The sequence below is a fragment of the Podarcis raffonei genome, chromosome 16 (genome assembly GCF_027172205.1).
Source record: "Podarcis raffonei isolate rPodRaf1 chromosome 16, rPodRaf1.pri, whole genome shotgun sequence".
Lineage (NCBI taxonomy): Eukaryota > Metazoa > Chordata > Lepidosauria > Squamata > Lacertidae > Podarcis > Podarcis raffonei.
Window position 1 is genome coordinate 29,262,486 of NC_070617.1, and position 16,940 is coordinate 29,279,425.

The 16,940-nt window shown below is 47.7% G+C and overlaps 1 protein-coding gene across 4 annotated transcripts in view; it reads right to left on the reverse strand.

The window, feature by feature from the left end:
* The window catches only part of HIC2 (HIC ZBTB transcriptional repressor 2), a 125,165-nt gene extending 124,130 nt beyond the window's left edge, over positions 1-1,035 (reverse strand). For 2 of the 4 annotated variants that reach the window (XM_053369267.1, XM_053369266.1), the window contains exon 1: positions 589-1,034. The gene's annotated coding sequence lies outside the window, so the exon portion shown is untranslated. Of the gene's footprint in view, positions 1-588 lie in introns of all 4 variants that reach the window. The other 2 variants (XM_053369275.1, XM_053369265.1) reach the window with 2 other exon arrangements.
* Between the last annotated feature and the right edge of the window lie 15,905 nt (positions 1,036-16,940).

The window sequence follows — 16,940 nt, forward strand, 5'->3', positions numbered from 1 at the left end:
CCTCCTCCTCCTCCCCCTCCCCCCGGGAGGCATGGGCTCAGCCATAGGGCAGAGCAATGCAAAACACCCCACACACACACACACAAAGAGGGAAGGAAGAGGAGAGGGAGCCAGGCAAAGTTTGCAAAGCGAGCGGCCACGGCGAGTTGCGAGGGCTCTCGTTTCCAATAGCGCACTTTGCAAAAATAAAACGGATGGGGGGGGGAATAATGCACACAAAAAAGGAGGCACGTTAATATTCTATATATATGTGTATGTATGTATTGCACACGCCGGGGTTCTGTTGTTGGGCTGCACGCCGGCGGTGCAACTGAGGAGCCGCTGCAAAATGCCATCGCGGCTCCTCTCCGGCGCGCACAGCGCGCTGCGCGGAGTCCGCTCGCCCTTCCTTTGTGTGGGCTCCCCGCGCGGACTTGGGGGGCGGGCTCTGCATGCAGCGCAGCGCTAGGCAAACCCGGGCAACGGCGGCGGCGGCGGCGGTCCGGCCAGCGCCGCACACGTGTGCGCGCATCCGCACGGGCATGCATACACACCCCCTGCCGGGAGCGCGGCGGAGCCCCGGAGTCCCCCGCTCGGGCGGCCGCTTACCTTTTCGCCGGCATGCTTGGGGCCAGGGGGTTTTCCCGGGAGGGTCCCCCGTCGCAGCCACCTCTTCCACCACCTTCTCCGCCGCCGCCTCCTCGCTCCTCGCCTGTCCTCCCGGCTTATAGCAGCCCGTTCCTTATCTCACAGCCTTCCTCTCAGCGCCATCTTGTAAAGCTGGTGACGTTGGGAGCCGCTCACCCCTGACCCACATTTGAATATAAGCCAAAATGGGCAAGGGAGGAGGAAAAAAAAGGGAGAGAGAGAAGGGGAAGGGGTGTGCGCGGAGGGGAAACGTGGAATGGGGGGAAGGAAGGCGCAAGAGCCGCTGAAGGAGGAGAAAAGAACGAGCCTTTCCACGGCTCTTCCCCTTCTGCAACTTCGGGGGGTCAGCGTTTGCATTTGTTTATTGCTATCATTTTTGCTATTGGGGGGCGATGCGTCTTGCAAAAGCTGGAAGGGGCTGCGCGGGCAGGGGGAGGTCCCCTCTCACCTTTTGAACGCGCCCAGAAACACGCGCGCACACCCTCGCCGCCCGCTTGCCACCACACCCCCTTGCCAATTGCGCGCCGGCATCTGGAGAGCGGAGCGGAGTGCGCGGCTGGCCAAGCGGGCGCGCGTGTCTTTCCCGCTCGCGGAAGGAAAGTGGGGCTCCTCGGTTGGTTGGTCATTCATTCATTCATTCCTTTTTAATTCGAACTCCCCCCTCGCCCCCACTTCCCATATTTTCTGCCTGTGGTAGATGGAATGCAAAAGGAAGGCGCGCCATCGTTGCGCGAGCGAACCTTTTGGATCGTGCGTTTTTTTGGATGCAAGTTTTCTTTTGGGGAGGGTGGGCGTCTTGGAAGCACCCACACCCGTGTATAAGGGGTAGGGGAAGTCCGATTGTGGGCTGCCCGCTGCGTTTTTGGAGCTTCGTATGTGTTTATGCATCTTGGCAGATGTTTCGGGTTTGGGATATATTTGCGCACCCGTGTAAATATGCACGCGCAACGATTGGTTTTTGAAGCGCGCAAGTTCTGGAGGACAAGGAGGGCACGGTCCTGAAAGCACTTAAGGGCAGCGACGCTCCTGTGGATTATGGGGGCGGGGGGGAGGGATGAGCTTCGTTCAAAGTTGTTCCGAGATAAGGCCCTCTTTTCTCCCCGTTTCCCGAGAGTGAACCAGCGCAGGGGAATTCTGTGCCTGTCTACTGGGAAGTAAATCCAATGGCGGTTGCTTTCAGTGAGACTTGCTCTCGGGTAAAAGTGCGGAGGCTGGCCGCCTAAGCACGTTCAATGAAAAGCGAAGATGTGTTGGTCCATAAGGAAACTTGAAACTTCTAAGGCTGCAAGCCTAACCCCACATACTTGAGAGTGAGCCCCGTTGAATTCAGTGGGGCATGTCTCAGAGTAGACCTGGTGAGGGCTTTGCAGACAAGCCTTGATGGCCATCCAAAATGTCAAGCTGGCAAGTTCTCCAGAACTCTTTTGTGCTGAATCGGGAAGAAATATAGCACCAAAGCCCTGCAGTTCAATAAAATTCACATTTTACTAAATTTCATCTACTGTTTGGTAGGATAGGGGAGCGCAGAGAAGTAACCTCTTTTGTGGAATGACTGTGCTGGCTGGGTCTAGTGGAGTTTCCAGCTTCTGGAGAGGAAAAAACTAGATTGCTGCCATAGAACGTGCCATGTTTTGAGTCAACCATGCATAGGATTTGTGCCGCAGTTGTGGCGGAACCTTTTGGGGGACCCCACACAGGGGATACCCGCACAGGGGCTTTATCAAATTTACTTATAGGGAGCTAACTTATCCCAAGTGGGTATGTAACAAAAACCTCATCTTTGCAGGAGAGGGATGTTAATTAGCAGGTCTGGGGGAACCCCAAAGTTTTCAGACTTACAGCAAACAGATACACCTTAATTGTAAGGGAGGGGCAACAAAGCACAGCTGAATGAGGATTGAGTATGTTGCATGGCCACTGAATACGGGAAGGGAGTGGCAGAAAAGCAGGGGAAGGGATGGAATGGAGTATTCTTGAAAAGGGCATGCCTTCTTTCTTATGGGGGTGGAAGGATCTGGCCATTTGTTGTTCTCTGTTCCTCAAACTTCTTCCTTCTCCCCTCCCCTCGGGGCAAGATGGTCCTTCAGGTAGAAACATCAGTCACTGCATGGTGGTGCAAAGCCAAAACATAGACCAATATGCTACTGTCATGCTGCTGACCTACACCTGACAGATGCTTTACTAGCTGTATTTGCTCAGAAATAGGTGTTGAGTTTAATGGGACTTCTCTCCCCTTCCTGCAAGTGCACTTAAGGTAAAGGTAAAGGGACCCCTGACCATTAGGTCCAGTCGTGGCCGACTCTGGGGTTGCAGCGCTCATCTCGCTTTATTGGCTGAGAGAGCCGGCGTACAGCTTCCAGGTCATGTGGCCAGCATGACTAAGCCGCTTCTGGCGAACCAGAGCAGCACACGGAAACGCCGTTTACCTTCCCGCTGGAGCGGTACCTATTTATCTACTTGTACTTTGACGTGCTTTTGAACTGCTAGGTGGGCAGGAGCAGGGACCGAGCAACGGGAGCTCACCCCGTCGCAGGGATTAAAACCGCCGGCCTTCCAATCGGCAAGTCCTAGGCTCTGTGGTTTAACCCACAGCGCCACCTGCGTCCCACAAGTGCACTTAGAGGAAGCAATATAGCCTAGTGGGTAGGGTGTCTGCTTTGAATGACAAAGTTCCCAGGTTCACTCTGGCATCTTCCACTTGCTTGCCTGAAACCCTGGAGAGATGCTGCTCAGCTAGACAAGACGGAGCTAGATGGACCGGTTTGTTCATCGCTGGTTTCCAAGGACGACATCTCACTCTTTTGTAGCCAATCACGTTTGTCTGCGTGGTGACATCACTGAGGGCAAACAAGCAAGGGCAGCGGCTATCCCAAGGTGGACAGTCCCAAATACCTTGGAAACACATAGCAGCTGGGATGACATCATGACGCGACACAGCCAATCAGATTTGGCAATGGGCCAACATCCCAGGTAGCAATGGTTAAGTTATTCAGGATGAAGCCTGTTTCTCCCAGACAGGTGAAAGCATTCAGAAGCAATTGCAGAAGGCCCTCTACAGGGTGGTATTTTTTCAACACCTCACTTTATCTCAGCTGTAGTTTTAATTGTTCTATATCGCTGGTGGTTTTTTTTTTTTAAAGTATTTATAATTTGCAGCCTGCCTCCTCCTCCTTACTATGGCCTCTTAGAATGGTTATAATTTTTTTTTAAATAGTAATGTCTGGCCAGCTCAGTTAACCTTGTCTACCAGTAACTTTGCTTTGATTGTTAACTTAAGAGTTAAGAGTTCAAAGTTTTAGACTCAGAGGTCTCTCATTCCAATCCAAAGGGCTTGGCCAGACAAATAAAGATAAGAGAAGCCCAGCAAAGTGTCAGAAGAGACCCGACCTTTCGTCTTCTCCCTGCTCACAAAAAGAGAAGGAGACTGCAGATGTGGCAGCAATGGTCAAGCAGAGCCTGTATTCACACAAACGTTTATTCCATTTCCTCGACGTTTCTCTAACTGTCCACCTCCATGTTATACCGTATTTTCACTCTATAGGACTCACTTTTTCACCTCCAAAAATGAAGGGGAAATGTGTGTGCGTCCTATGGAGCGAATGCAGGCTCCTTGGCTTCAGCGATAGCAACGCGAAGCCTCCGAAGCGCAGAGGGAGAGCTCCCCCCACGCTCCGGAGGCTTCACGTTGCTTTCGCTGAAGCCGCCTGAAGTCCCCGGAGTGCAGCGCGAACTCCTGCTGCGCTCCAGGGGCTTCAGGCTGCTATCCGCAAGCCTTCGGAGCACAGGAGGAGTTCCTGCCGCGCTCCGAAGGCTTGCGGGTAGCTGCCTGAAGCCTGGAGAGTGAGAGGGGTCGGTGCACACCGATCCCTCTCTGCGCAGTGCCCCTTCAGCGAAGCGGGAGGAGAAATGGAAGGGGCTCCGTTTGTCCTGCCACTTCGTTGAAGGGGCGCTGAGCAGAGAGGGGGAGAATTTTTTTCCCCTGTCCCCCCCCCCCATGGTCCGCTGTGTCCTATAGAGCAAAAAATTCGGTATTTGAGCTTTCACACTTGGGACAAAAGCCATGTCCCGAAAACCAGGGAAATATAGTGCATGTTTTGCTCTCACTTCTGAGTTATTTGATTTGGGGGGGGGGCGGGGAGCAATTTGCAGCCTCCCTCAAGCCAAAAAATATTGGGAGTAAAGTGACAAAATTTGGGCATACAGTTCTTTCCTGCTGTTATCATGGGGGAATAGGATCCTGCAAGTGTGGAAAGGCCGGGTGTGTGTGTGGAGAGCGAGGAAGTAGCAGTATTGTCCAATGATTTCTGTTGTTGTGTCACAACACGGCCGCTGATGTGAATGAAATTTAGCGCATCATGCTGGTATATCGGTCAAAAAGCCACAGTTCCATAATGCAGCAGGCTCTGCAGTGTGAAAGGAATGTTAGGAAACGAGACAGAAGCAGTAACATTATAATCCAGAAAATGATTGCAATATTCCCCATATCTGGAGACCTCCTGAGAGAACAAAAGGCAGGGAAATAATAGACAGGGATCGATCCAAGACGTTTGCCCACATTTCCAGGGATTGCTGAATGAAAATTCAATACTCTTTGCCCGGCGTAGGCAAACTCGGCCCTCCAGATGTTCTGGGACTACAATTCCCATCATCCCTAGCTAACAGGACCAGTGGTCAGGGACGATGGGAGTTCTATACCCAAAACATATGGAGGGCCGAGTTTGCCTATGCCTGCTCTTTGCTGTGTATAGATGGGAGAATCTGGCCCTGCCTGTGCGATACATGTAAAAGGACTACTGTGAAACTTTAAACAGCCACGGCTGCCCCCAAAGCATCCTAGGAACTGCAATTCGTTATGGTTGCTAAGAGTCGTTAGGGGAACCATTTTCAAAGAGCTCGGGAAGAGGGGTTGGTTGTTGTAAACCACTTGGGGAAGTTTGGGCCAGGGTTGCGTTTTCTGTCCTAGGGAAGGCTTGGCCCTTTGAATTTCTGCCTGCCACACCACTGTTAAAAGGCAAAAGAGCCCTTTTGTCGTCGTCCCCCCAATGGCAAGTCCAAACCATGGAAAGAACACACATTTTGTGAGTTGCAAGCAAATTGTGTTACTTGAGCTCATTCCTCGTCTTAGGCAGGGAATACTACATACAGTGCATAGCCAGGAGGCGTGGAATGTCAAATGGTGGTGTGTTTGTGTATCAAAAGAGCTTTAAGGTTTACAGCAGGGTTTTGCAAGCTTGGGTCTCCAGCTGTTTTTGGACTACAACTCCCATCATCCCTGACCACTGTTTCTGCTAGCTAGGGATTATTATTATTATTATTATTATTATTATTATTATTATTATTAGAGGGCCCTCTCGGTAGTGGCGCCCTCCCTGTGGAACACCCTCCCATCAGATGTTATAGAGAACAACAACTACCAGACTTTTAGAAGACATCTGAAGGCAGCCCTGTTCAGGGAAGCTTTTAATGTTTGATGTATTACAGTATTTTAATATTTTTTGGGAAGCCGCCCAGAGTAGCTGGGGAAGCCCAGCCAGATGGGCGGGGTATAAATAATATATTATTATTATTATTATTATTATTATTATTATTATTATTATTACCATTGTTGTTATTTATTGAAATATATACTGCCCTAAACATGGAGGTCTGAGGGCGGTTCACAGAACAAAATCAAAATATATAACCACAAAATATATAACCAAAATAAAAACAACAACCCAATAACACCCCCCCCCAAAAAAAAACACATTTTAAAAGGGCATAGGATGTCAATAAAATCAGCCTAAGGCCTGGTTAAAAAGGAACGTTTTTACCTGGCGCCTAAAGGTGTATAATGAAGGCGCCAGGCGAACTTCCCTGGGGAGAGCATTCCACAGACGGGGAGCCACTGCAGAGAAGGCCCTGTTCTTGTGTTGCCACCCTCTGGACCTCTCAAGGAGGAGGGACACGAAGAAGGGCCTCGGAAGATGATCTCAAGATCTGTAGACAATTCGACAATAAATGAACACTTCTGACGTGGGTTGTCATGCGTCCGGGTTTATCCAGACATTTAAAACCAATTTTACAAAATTCCACCCGGACTCAATTTTGGACTGGTGAATTCCGGCTAAGTCTGGGAAATTCCGGGCCTATGGCAGCCCTAATGCATGGTGTGGATGCGACATTTAAAATGCCAGTTAGAAATAAGATGTTAACAAGCTCACTGGTGCAGCAGGAGACTTTTGCATGCGTAAGAGTTGGCAGCTAAGTCTCATCTGGCCTCATGCCAGACACTTCACTGGACTTTGCTGCAAGATTTGGGTTCTCAGTACACATGAGCTTCTTGCAGATTTTCTTTTTTATTATTATTATTTGGGCCAGTCCGAGCAGCTCGAGATTGCGAGTTGAAAATCCAATTCCCTGCCTGCCCTGCCAATGCATCACAGATCTTGAAAAATCACCGATCCCAGCGATAGCGTCTTGACAAAGGGAAGTGTGATTTATCAGAGTCAAGGCTGCCAACAGCTTGCCAGTTTGGTGCCCGGGTAGAATTTAATTTCAGGAACGCCTCTCTCGGCACTTTGAGAATTGCCTACCTTGCAAGGATTCCGAGGTTGCTCCCCAGCCAAGACAGCCTAAAGCTAAGGAAGGAATGGAATTTATCCCAGAAGAGCTATAAAAAGAGAGAGAGAGCGCTGGCACAAGCCGTGTGTGCGCGCATGTGAGTGTGTGCATATGCAAGCACTGCGTTCAATTGCAGCTCTAATAAGGTCCCAAAGGGCTGCTGCAGTTGTCCAGCGATGCAGTAATAGACCCAGGAAGCGTGGGCAAGCTTGATCAGCTCAAAAAGTTAGCCAGATTAGGGTGGCCGAGCAACGTAATTACAAACAGATGACCCACTCTGGTGGGACACAGCTGCAACAAGCAATCTTGCAGCAAGCCCTTTGCAGTACCATTAAAGCGAATTCTCCAGTATTTGTCCTAGCTGTGGCATCTCTCTTCAAAGCCACACAGTCATGGTTTCCGCTACGTTTTTCATAGGGTTGCCTTAACGCAGAGTTTGTCCCACCCGAGCTGGCAGCTGCTCTCCAGGCTTCTGGGGAGAGAGTTTGCCACCCATCGTTGCACCAGTTCTCTCAATGCAGAGGTACTCTTTGGACTAAGGAACGCAGGTGGCGCTGTGATCTAAATCACAGAGCCTAGGACTTGCCGATCGGAAGATCGGCGGTTCGAATCCCCACGAAGGGGTGAGCTCCGGTTGTTCGGTCCCTGCTCCTGCCCACCTAGCAGTTCGAAAGCATGCCAGCGCAAGTAGATAACTCGGTACCACTGCAGCGGGAAGGTAGATAGCGTTTCCATGCGCTCTGGTTTCACCAGAAGCAGCTTAGCCATGCTGGCCACATGACCCGGAAGCTGTATGCCAGCTCCCTCGGCCAGTAAAGTGAGATGAGCGCCGCAACCCCAGAGTCGTCTGCGACTGGACCTAACGGTCAGGGGTCCCTTTACCTTACTCTTTGGACTGCCACACATGTACCCATTTTACAGATGGAAAAAGAGGATCTTTGGGTCCTTTTCTGGGCTGGGCATCTTAAGAAGGACAAAGGCAAACAGGATCCTACCCAGAGGAAGGCAACTGGCCTGGTAAGGGTTCGGGAAACCAAGTTCTTATGAAGAATCATCAAAAGTCAGGCAAAAGTGTTTCTCTTCAACCAGACCTTTCACCTTTTATCTGTGGTCTTTTAGAAGTGGGTGGGATGTTTGTAATGTATTTCTCTTTCCTCCTGGGTTTAATGCATCTATATGCTTATTATCAGTGCTTATTGTCTGCTTGTTTGCTTGTAAGTCACTCTGGGTCGCCCAAGATAAAGCAATTGCCAAATTTAATAAATAATAAATAAAATAACTTCCCAACAGGCTGGGCCTCTGGGGACCAACCCGTATTGTGGCATCCATGGAGAGTCGTTCCTGAAACTCGGAGCGATTGAAAACTCCAAGGACGAATCAGGCCGGCGGGTGAACAATAAGGTTCACAAGCACCACGAGGCTGCGGTTTTAGCCATCTTCCGCATTGAACAGTCACCGTAGCCAAAAGCACACCATTTCACACCGTGTAATGCAGGGTGACAACAGGGCAAAAGACAAAAGGGTTCAAGGGTTGACGATTCTTCAGCTGCAGATAGAGGCCTGATTATGGGGCTTGGAAGGAGCTCAAACATTTTACTTGATGGTATTTGGGGAGCCTTTGCTTTCCGAGATCTGCCAATGGCTACATTTTTTTAGCCTCCATTCCTGCCTTCCCCATTTTTAAAACACAAAAGGGCACCCAGTCTGACCCTCACGAGACATAGTTACCATATTTTTCGCTCTATAACATGCATCCAACCATAACACGCACGTAGTTTTTAGAGGAGGAAAATCCGTAGGCATGCCACCCGTAGGCATTCCCTCCATAACACGCACAGACATTTCCCCTTACTTTTTAGGAGGAAAAAAGTGAGTGTTATGGTGCAAAAAATACGGTAATTGGGGGAAAAGCCACCAGTCAACTGCTGGCGCACACACAACACAGATTACTGTACAAAGGAAACAAAAATTGACCTGAGTGAAATGCAATCTGCATTAATAATAATAATAATAATAATAATAATAATAATAATAATAATGATAATAATAATACCCCGCCCATCTGGCTGGGTTTCCCCAGCCACTCTGAGCAGCTTCCAACAAAATATTAAAATAGTCTATTAAACATTAAAAGCTTCCCTAAACAGGGCTGCCTTCAGATGTCTTCTAAAAGTCTGGTGGTAGTTTTTCTCTCTGACATCTGGTGGGAGGGCGTTCCACAAGGCGGGTGCCACTACTGAGAAGGCCCTCTGCCTGGTTCCCTGTAACTTGGCTTCTCGCAGTGAGGGAACCAGAAGGCCCTTGGAGCTGGACCTCAGTGTCTGGGCTGAACGATGGGGGTGGAGACGCTCCTTCAGAGATACTGGACCGAGGCCGTTTAGGGCTTTAAAGGTCAGCACCAACACTTTGAATTGTGCTCAGAAACGTACTGGGAGCCAATGTACGTCTTTCAAGACCGGTGTTATATGGTCTCGGCAGCCACTCTCAGTCACCGGTCTAGCTGCCGCATTCTGGATTAGCTGTAGTTTCCGGGTCCCCTTCAAAGGTAGCCCCACGTAGAGCGCATTGCAGTAGCATCAGCAGAAGCTGAGTGTCCAGATCAAGGGAAGAAATAGTACCACTCCATCCTGCCTTGTTCAGACCACACTTGGAATACTATGTCCAGTTCTGGGCAACACAGTTTAAGAAGGACATTGGCAAGCAGGAACGTGCGGAGAGGAGGGCGACCAAGATGATCAAGACGTCTCTGTTCCCTTTGCCATTTTATGCAACCTACATGTGTTTCCTCCACAGAATTCCTTGGGAAGAGGGATTGATTGTTCTTAAACCGCTCTGGGAACTGCGGCTCTGTGAAGGGAACAGAGGAGTTTTCCTAGCAAATTTCAGCACCAGTTCCCAGGATTCTTGAGCGCAATGTAAGCTGCAACCATTTAAAGTGGTGTGGGTTAAACCACAGAGCCTAGGACTTGCCGATCAGAAGGTTGGCGGTTTGAATCCCCGTGACGGGGTGAGCTCCTGTTGCTTGGTCCCTGCTCCTGCCTACCTAGCAGTTCAAAAGCACGTCAAAGTGCAAGTAGATAAATAGGTACCGCTCCGGCAGGAAGGTAAATGGCGTTTCCATGCGCTGCTCTGCTTCGCAGAAGCGGCTTAGTCATGCTAGCCACATGACCCGGAAGCTGTACGCCAGATCCCTCGGTCAGTAAAGCAAGATGAGCACCGCAACCCCAGAGTTGGTCACGACTGGACCTAACGGTCAGGGGTCTCTTTACCTTTTTAATCCATTTTAAAATAAAAAATACAAAGAACCCTCCCCCCACCTACAGGTTTGGCTAAGATGTCTATGTTCCTAGCATCTGCAGGAGCTTAAAATATGCAAACGCCTCCCCTATTTTTGTTTTTCGTTTAACAAAAAGAAAAACAAGAAAGAGATGAGGCACGGAGCAAGCCATCTGAATGGACCATTAGCACCAAACTCTAAAGATGTAAAGTCAAATAGGATAGAAAAGCTCCATAAATTTTTACAACTCCTTGGAGGGAAACACTGATTATTAAAACATGAAACCTTGGCTTTTCTAAAATGCTTAAAAGATTAATATAGAAAATGTAATACCAGGGGCTGCTGGAGGGATTTATTCGTAATGGGAATGTTAGAAGTTGTTTTAATGTAAAGCAAACATAACCACTAAGGAAAGATCAAAAGTGGAACCGACGCAAAGCTCTTTTCTTGCAGGGAGACGAGGGCTGTCTAGAAACCATCGCAATTGGTGATGAGAACGAACCATTTCCCAATAAAGAACGTGCATAACAGGCGCAGACACAACCTCTGCTTCAGGAATGAGGTACCTGTGGCCGTCCAGTTGTTGCTGTTGGACTACAACTCCCATAACCCCTGACCATCGGCCATGCTGGCTGCGAATGATGGGCTTTGGAATCCCAACAACATCTAGAGGGCAGCCTATTGGCTACCCAGGAATTAAGAAAGCAGCAGTAGCCAGGCAGATGACAGCAGTAATGTACTAAAACACTATCAAAAGATCGCAGGAGCAACAGTTCACAATTTTTAAATTTTTTTATTTAAAAAAGGCTTTGCATGCCACCAAAAGACAGCGAGGCAATTCCCCAGAAGGGAAATGTAAAGAAATAGAGGGTACATTCTATCATATGTGGTGGAAATGTAAGGTAGTTTTTTTAAAAATTGGGGAATGATTTAGAATGAAATGAAAAAAGTGTTTAGAGGAACCGTTAAAAAAACCCAGAAGCCTTTTTATTAGGTATTGTAGAAGCAGAGATTCCAAAAGACCAGATGAAATTGTTTATGTATGTTACGACGGCCGCCCGGATATTGTTAGCCCAAAGGTGGAAAGAGGAAGCAGTCCCGACCAAAGAAGTTTGGCAAACCAAGTTAGTGGACTATGCAGAAATGGTGAAATTAACTGGAAAGCTCAGAAATCAAGACGACAAGAAATTTTAAAAAGAATGGGAAATGTTTGTTACGTATCTGCAAAAGAATTGTAAACAGGTTAATACATTGGCAGGAATTTTAAGGACACTTGTAATTTTAGAGATAGTGTAGGGAATTTGAGGTAAAATATAATTTGGAGTAGAAAGGATATGCAGTTGAAAAAAATTAAGGAACCAGGGGAGGAGGGGGGAGGGAAGTCACGGGATTTGGAGAATCCCATTTTATGGATTTGATCTTGTTTTTGTGTACATTTTTCTTTGCTTCTTGTTGTTCTGTTTGTTATTGTTTGTTTTTATTTTTGTTACTTTTGTAGAAAATCTAATATAAATATTATTAAAAAGAAATAAAGAATCTCCAGAAGGCACTGTCTCTCATGCCCACCTACTTGATCTTATGTTCAAAAGGGGCAGAGAACAGTGCAGGTGCCAAGCTTCAGTGTTATGGCAGAGCCCCATCAGCAGTATGCATTTAAAGTGATATCCTATTACAGTGGTACCTTGGGTTACATATGCTTCAGGTTACATACGCTTCAGGTTACAGACTCCGCTAACCCAGAAATATTACCTCGGGTTAAGAACTTTGCTTCAGGATGAGAACAGAAATCGTGCAGCGGCGGTGCAGCAGCAGCGGGAGGCCCCATTAGCTAAAGTGGTGCTTCAGGTTAAGAACAGTTTCAGGTTATATACTGTGTGTGACACTGGAGACTGAACATTATGGCTAGTATCCACCGTTAGCCCTATACCCCATCAGATGGTCTTCATCTCTTTTAAGTCACCCAAGCTGGTGGGCATCCATCAAGGCCAGGCATTGGGACTACAACTCCCATCATCCCAAGCTAACAGGACCACTGTATCTCCAAACACCAATTGTTTGGAATTTCAAATGAGGAGAGCGCTGTTGCCAGAAGCCATCTGTTTGGCCGCTGTGGGAACAGGATGTTGGACTAGATGGGACATTGGTAGCATCAGGCTGCTCTTAGCAGTCTTGGTACTCTTTGCAATTTAATTCAAAATAGATGTGCACCATACCTCCTTTGCGTTCTCCCTCACACTATAAGCCTGCCAGATATTACTGTTTGAGTGGAATCATTTGGATGTGTATCATTTCGCCGACCGTAGAATAGTAGGAAGCCTGCGAGCCAACATTTGTTCTCTGGACAAGGGTCTAAAATGCCACCTGGAAAATCCACTCTGGTTTCCTGGCTCCTGTTCCTCTTGGCCCAAACTGCTAGTGACACTGATGAGCTTTCCTTCCCTCCCTTTTCTTTCTTTCAGTTCTGGCTCAGCACAGAATTTTGCTCTTTTTATTATTGCTTCCCTGTGTGAAGAAGTGGGCATAAAGCTGTACTTGGCACAGGGAGTATTGCTGCAATGTTTAAACCAATACTTCTACTATTACTTCTACCAATACTTCTATTATTATTATTATTATTATTATTATTATTATTATTATTATTATCACCTTCAGTTTGCAGGATTTAATTTTTCTTTATTGTCACATAATTTTCTCGGTGGGCATTGCAGCAAAGAAACGCCTCGTTTGGCACAACAGTAAATTGGCTTGCAAATTGCATTGGCATCACTGTACTCTTACACACACACACACACACACACACACACACACACACACACACACAGCTAACCATAGGAGAGAGAGATGCAGATCTAGGATACCATTCTCCCGCTCCACTCAGTGGGGCAGTGAGGAAACTTGAGGTTCTGGACTTGGCTTCCTGTTTCCAGCAGTGGAAAATGGCGGATCCCACACGATCGGACCTCAGCCGTTCCGATAATTCAGGGCTGATATGGGGGTAATTTGCCCTGGCAGCCTCCCGAGGGCAGGGGAGGACTGTCTCAACGACCCGCGGTCTGCCCCAGATTGCCGGTGTGGCAGACGGCAGGGGCACTGGGTCACGGAGCAAGGGACAGAGGTTCTGGACTTAATGCTCTTACAGCAGGGAACCTTTCCCAGCTCGAGGGCCACATCCCTTCTGGGTGACTTTCCGAGGGCCACAAGAATTGTGTTGTTTTTATTATGTTTGTATAACCATGTTTTGTTTTGTTTTGTTTTTTGCACTGTACATTGGCTCCCAGTACGTTTCCGAGCACAATTCAAAGTGTTGGTGCAGACCTTTAAAGCCCTAAACGGCCTCGGCCCAGTATATCTGAAGGAGCGTCTCCACCCCCATCATTCTGCCCGGACACTGAGGTCCAGCGCTGAGGGCCTTCTGGCGGTTCCCTTGCTGCGAGAAGCCAAGTTACAGGGAACCAGGCAGAGGGCCTTCTCAGTAGTGGCGCCCGCCCTGTGGAACGCCCTCCCACCAGATGTCAAAAGAGAAGAACAACTACCAGACTTTTAGAAGACATCTTAAGGCAGCCCTCTTTAGGGAAGCTTTTAATGTTTAACAGATCACTGTATTTTAATACTTTGTTGGAAGCCGCCCAGAGTGGCTGGGGAAACCCAGCCAGTTGTGTGGGGCATAAATAATAAATTCTATTCTAATTCTATTCTGTTTGAATTTCAAAATGAATTCCTGCTTTCTTTGATGTAAGCCGCTTTGAGCATAATGGTTGTGTGTGGAAAAGTGACATACAAGTAAAATTATGAATGAATGAATGAATGAAATGTGTTTCAGATGCAGTGCTTTTTTCGGGGGGCGGGACGCAGGGGGACGCATACCCCTAAACATTTTGTGAATTTAAGTTTGGCCTCTCTGAGTGGCAGTATTTCAATATGAGTAGGATAACGAGAGTACCCAGTGCTGGATTTTCGTATAAGCTAAACAAGCTACAGCTTAGGGCCCCAGTCTCTTGGGGACCGCAAAAAATTTAAAGGAAAAAACAACTGGATGTACATTTCCAAAATATAAGATAAAAAAACAAATAAAATAAAATCTACATACAGCAACAGTGTTTTTTGTTGTGTAGGCTCCAATGATGTAAGTAATGGGCCCCACCTGCTAGCCTGCTCCCGAAAATATCACTGGTTTGCTAATTTCTATATATAGGTTGCCTACATTCTGCATGGACTGGTTGCATGGCAACATAAATGACCATATAGCATATATTCAACACAAAAAACAGCGACAATTTGTTGTTGACAAAGGACAGCAGGACATATAAAGGGCCCCATTACCTTCAGTAGCTGAGGGCCTCGTCAAACGTAAATCCAGCCCTGAGAGTGCCCCTAAAAATTTTTTAGAGGGGGGGGGGAGCACTGTTTAGATGTATGGTGCTTATGCAGTCAGAGATGCCTCACTCTGAAGAGAAGAGCCCCTACGACGGAGTCCAGGCTTAGCTCAGTGTGGAGAGCCAGTGTGGTGTAGTGGTTAACAGCGGTAGATTCGTAATCTGGTGAACCGGGTTCGTGTCTCCGCTCCTCCACATGTAGCTGCTGGGTGACTTTGGGCCAGTCACACTTCTCTGAAGTCTCTCAGCCCCACTCACCCCACAGAGTGTTTGTTGTGGGGGAGGAAGGGAAAGGAGAATGTTAGCTGCTTTGAGACTCCTGAAGGGGAGTGAAAGGCGGGATATCAAATCCAAACTCCTCTTCTTCTCAGAGAAAGTACTTTCCCAAGAGCATAGGAGGGGCGTGTCTACATTGCTAGAGTGGAGGAATGCAATTAACAGACACATTAAAAGGACTAATAGACCAAGCTCCTGGTGGGCAACGCAGAGCCTTAATGAATGGTTGCCCCTTTATTGAGCATTCGTCCTGACCAGTTTGCACAAAGTTTGTGGAGAGGTTAGACGCCTTCCTCTATTTATTGAGCGTTCATTCCGATTTGTTTGTGGGGAGGTTATAAGACAATCAGATCCACAGTGTACATTTAAAGCATATTCTGTGCACATTTAAGACACATTAACTTCTCCCAAAGAACTCCACAGAGAACACATTGGTGAAGCAGCACCCAGCAGGATAGGACACAGGGTTTCTGTCTTTCCCTACCCGCCTCTTGATCACATTTAATTAGGGCTTAAAAGCCTAATTAAACATAAAAACCCTAATTCAAGGCCTGGATCCACGTCAGGTCGACCCTGAATCTCCTGGATCGGATTGGGTGGGCTGTGTACAATCCTAAATGCTGAGCTCTGGTTACAGGCGGAGTTACAATAGTATGGTGCAAGAACTAGGTATTTATTTAGAAAATTTATAGACAGCTTGATCAAAAAAATTCTCCAAACAGCAAACAAATAACATTTAAGGAGTCGTGCTACCAGAGGCTGCCTGGAAAAGGTAGGTTTTTGAGAGGGTATCTGAAAAAAATAAAGGATTTGGGTGAAGTAAATAGCATGCGTTTCCATAAATAACGGCGTTTCTGTGCGCTGCTCTGGTTTCGCCAGAAGCGGCTTAGTCATGCTGGCCACATGACCCGGAAAAACTGTCTGCGGACAAACGTCAGCTCCATCAGCCAGTAAAGCGAGATGAGCACCGCAACCCCAGAGTCGTTTGCGAATGGACTTAACTGTCAGGGGTCCCTTTACCTTTACCTTTAAATAGCATGCCTGCCCCTCAATATTTTTGTGGCAACTTAATAGCTCAGGCCCATATGCATCTACTCAAACGTAAATGTCAATGGCTTCATTGGTGCTTAACTCCCGAAGAACCGGGCATAGGATTGCAGCCTGAGTCCAGATGTTGTGGGATTGTGTTGCTTATAGGTTACATACGCCTTAGGTTACAGACTCCGCTAACCCAGAAATATTACCTCAGGTTAAGAACTTTGCTTCAGGATGAGAACAGAAATCGTGCGGCGGCTGCAGGAGGCCCCATTAGCTAAAGCGGTGCTTCAGGTTAAGAACAGTTTCAGGTTAAGAACAGACCTCCAGAACGAATTAAGTTCTTAACCCAAGGTACCACTGTACATTTAAAGCATATCCGGGGAATCGTAGTTTGTTGAAGGTGCTGGGAATTGTAGTTCTATGAGTAAACTACAAGTTCCAATGGTTCTTTGGAGGGGGGGTGTACTTTTAATGTATGGCATGTATGCAGACACACACTCCGAGAGATTATTAGGGCAAAAAGTCTCATTTCCTCACCATGGTCTGACTGAGGAAGTGATCACAGCAACCTCCTGACATCTTGTGGTTTCCCTTCACAGTACAGATAAACTTTCCCTGCCCCCCCATACCATTTCCTACCCACCCCACCTAAAAGCACAAGCGTCAGCTGACAAAATGACCTTGGCATAAACAGCAGGCACAGGAAGGTCCTAATATAGACATGGCCTCGTTCCTTCCTCGAAGAC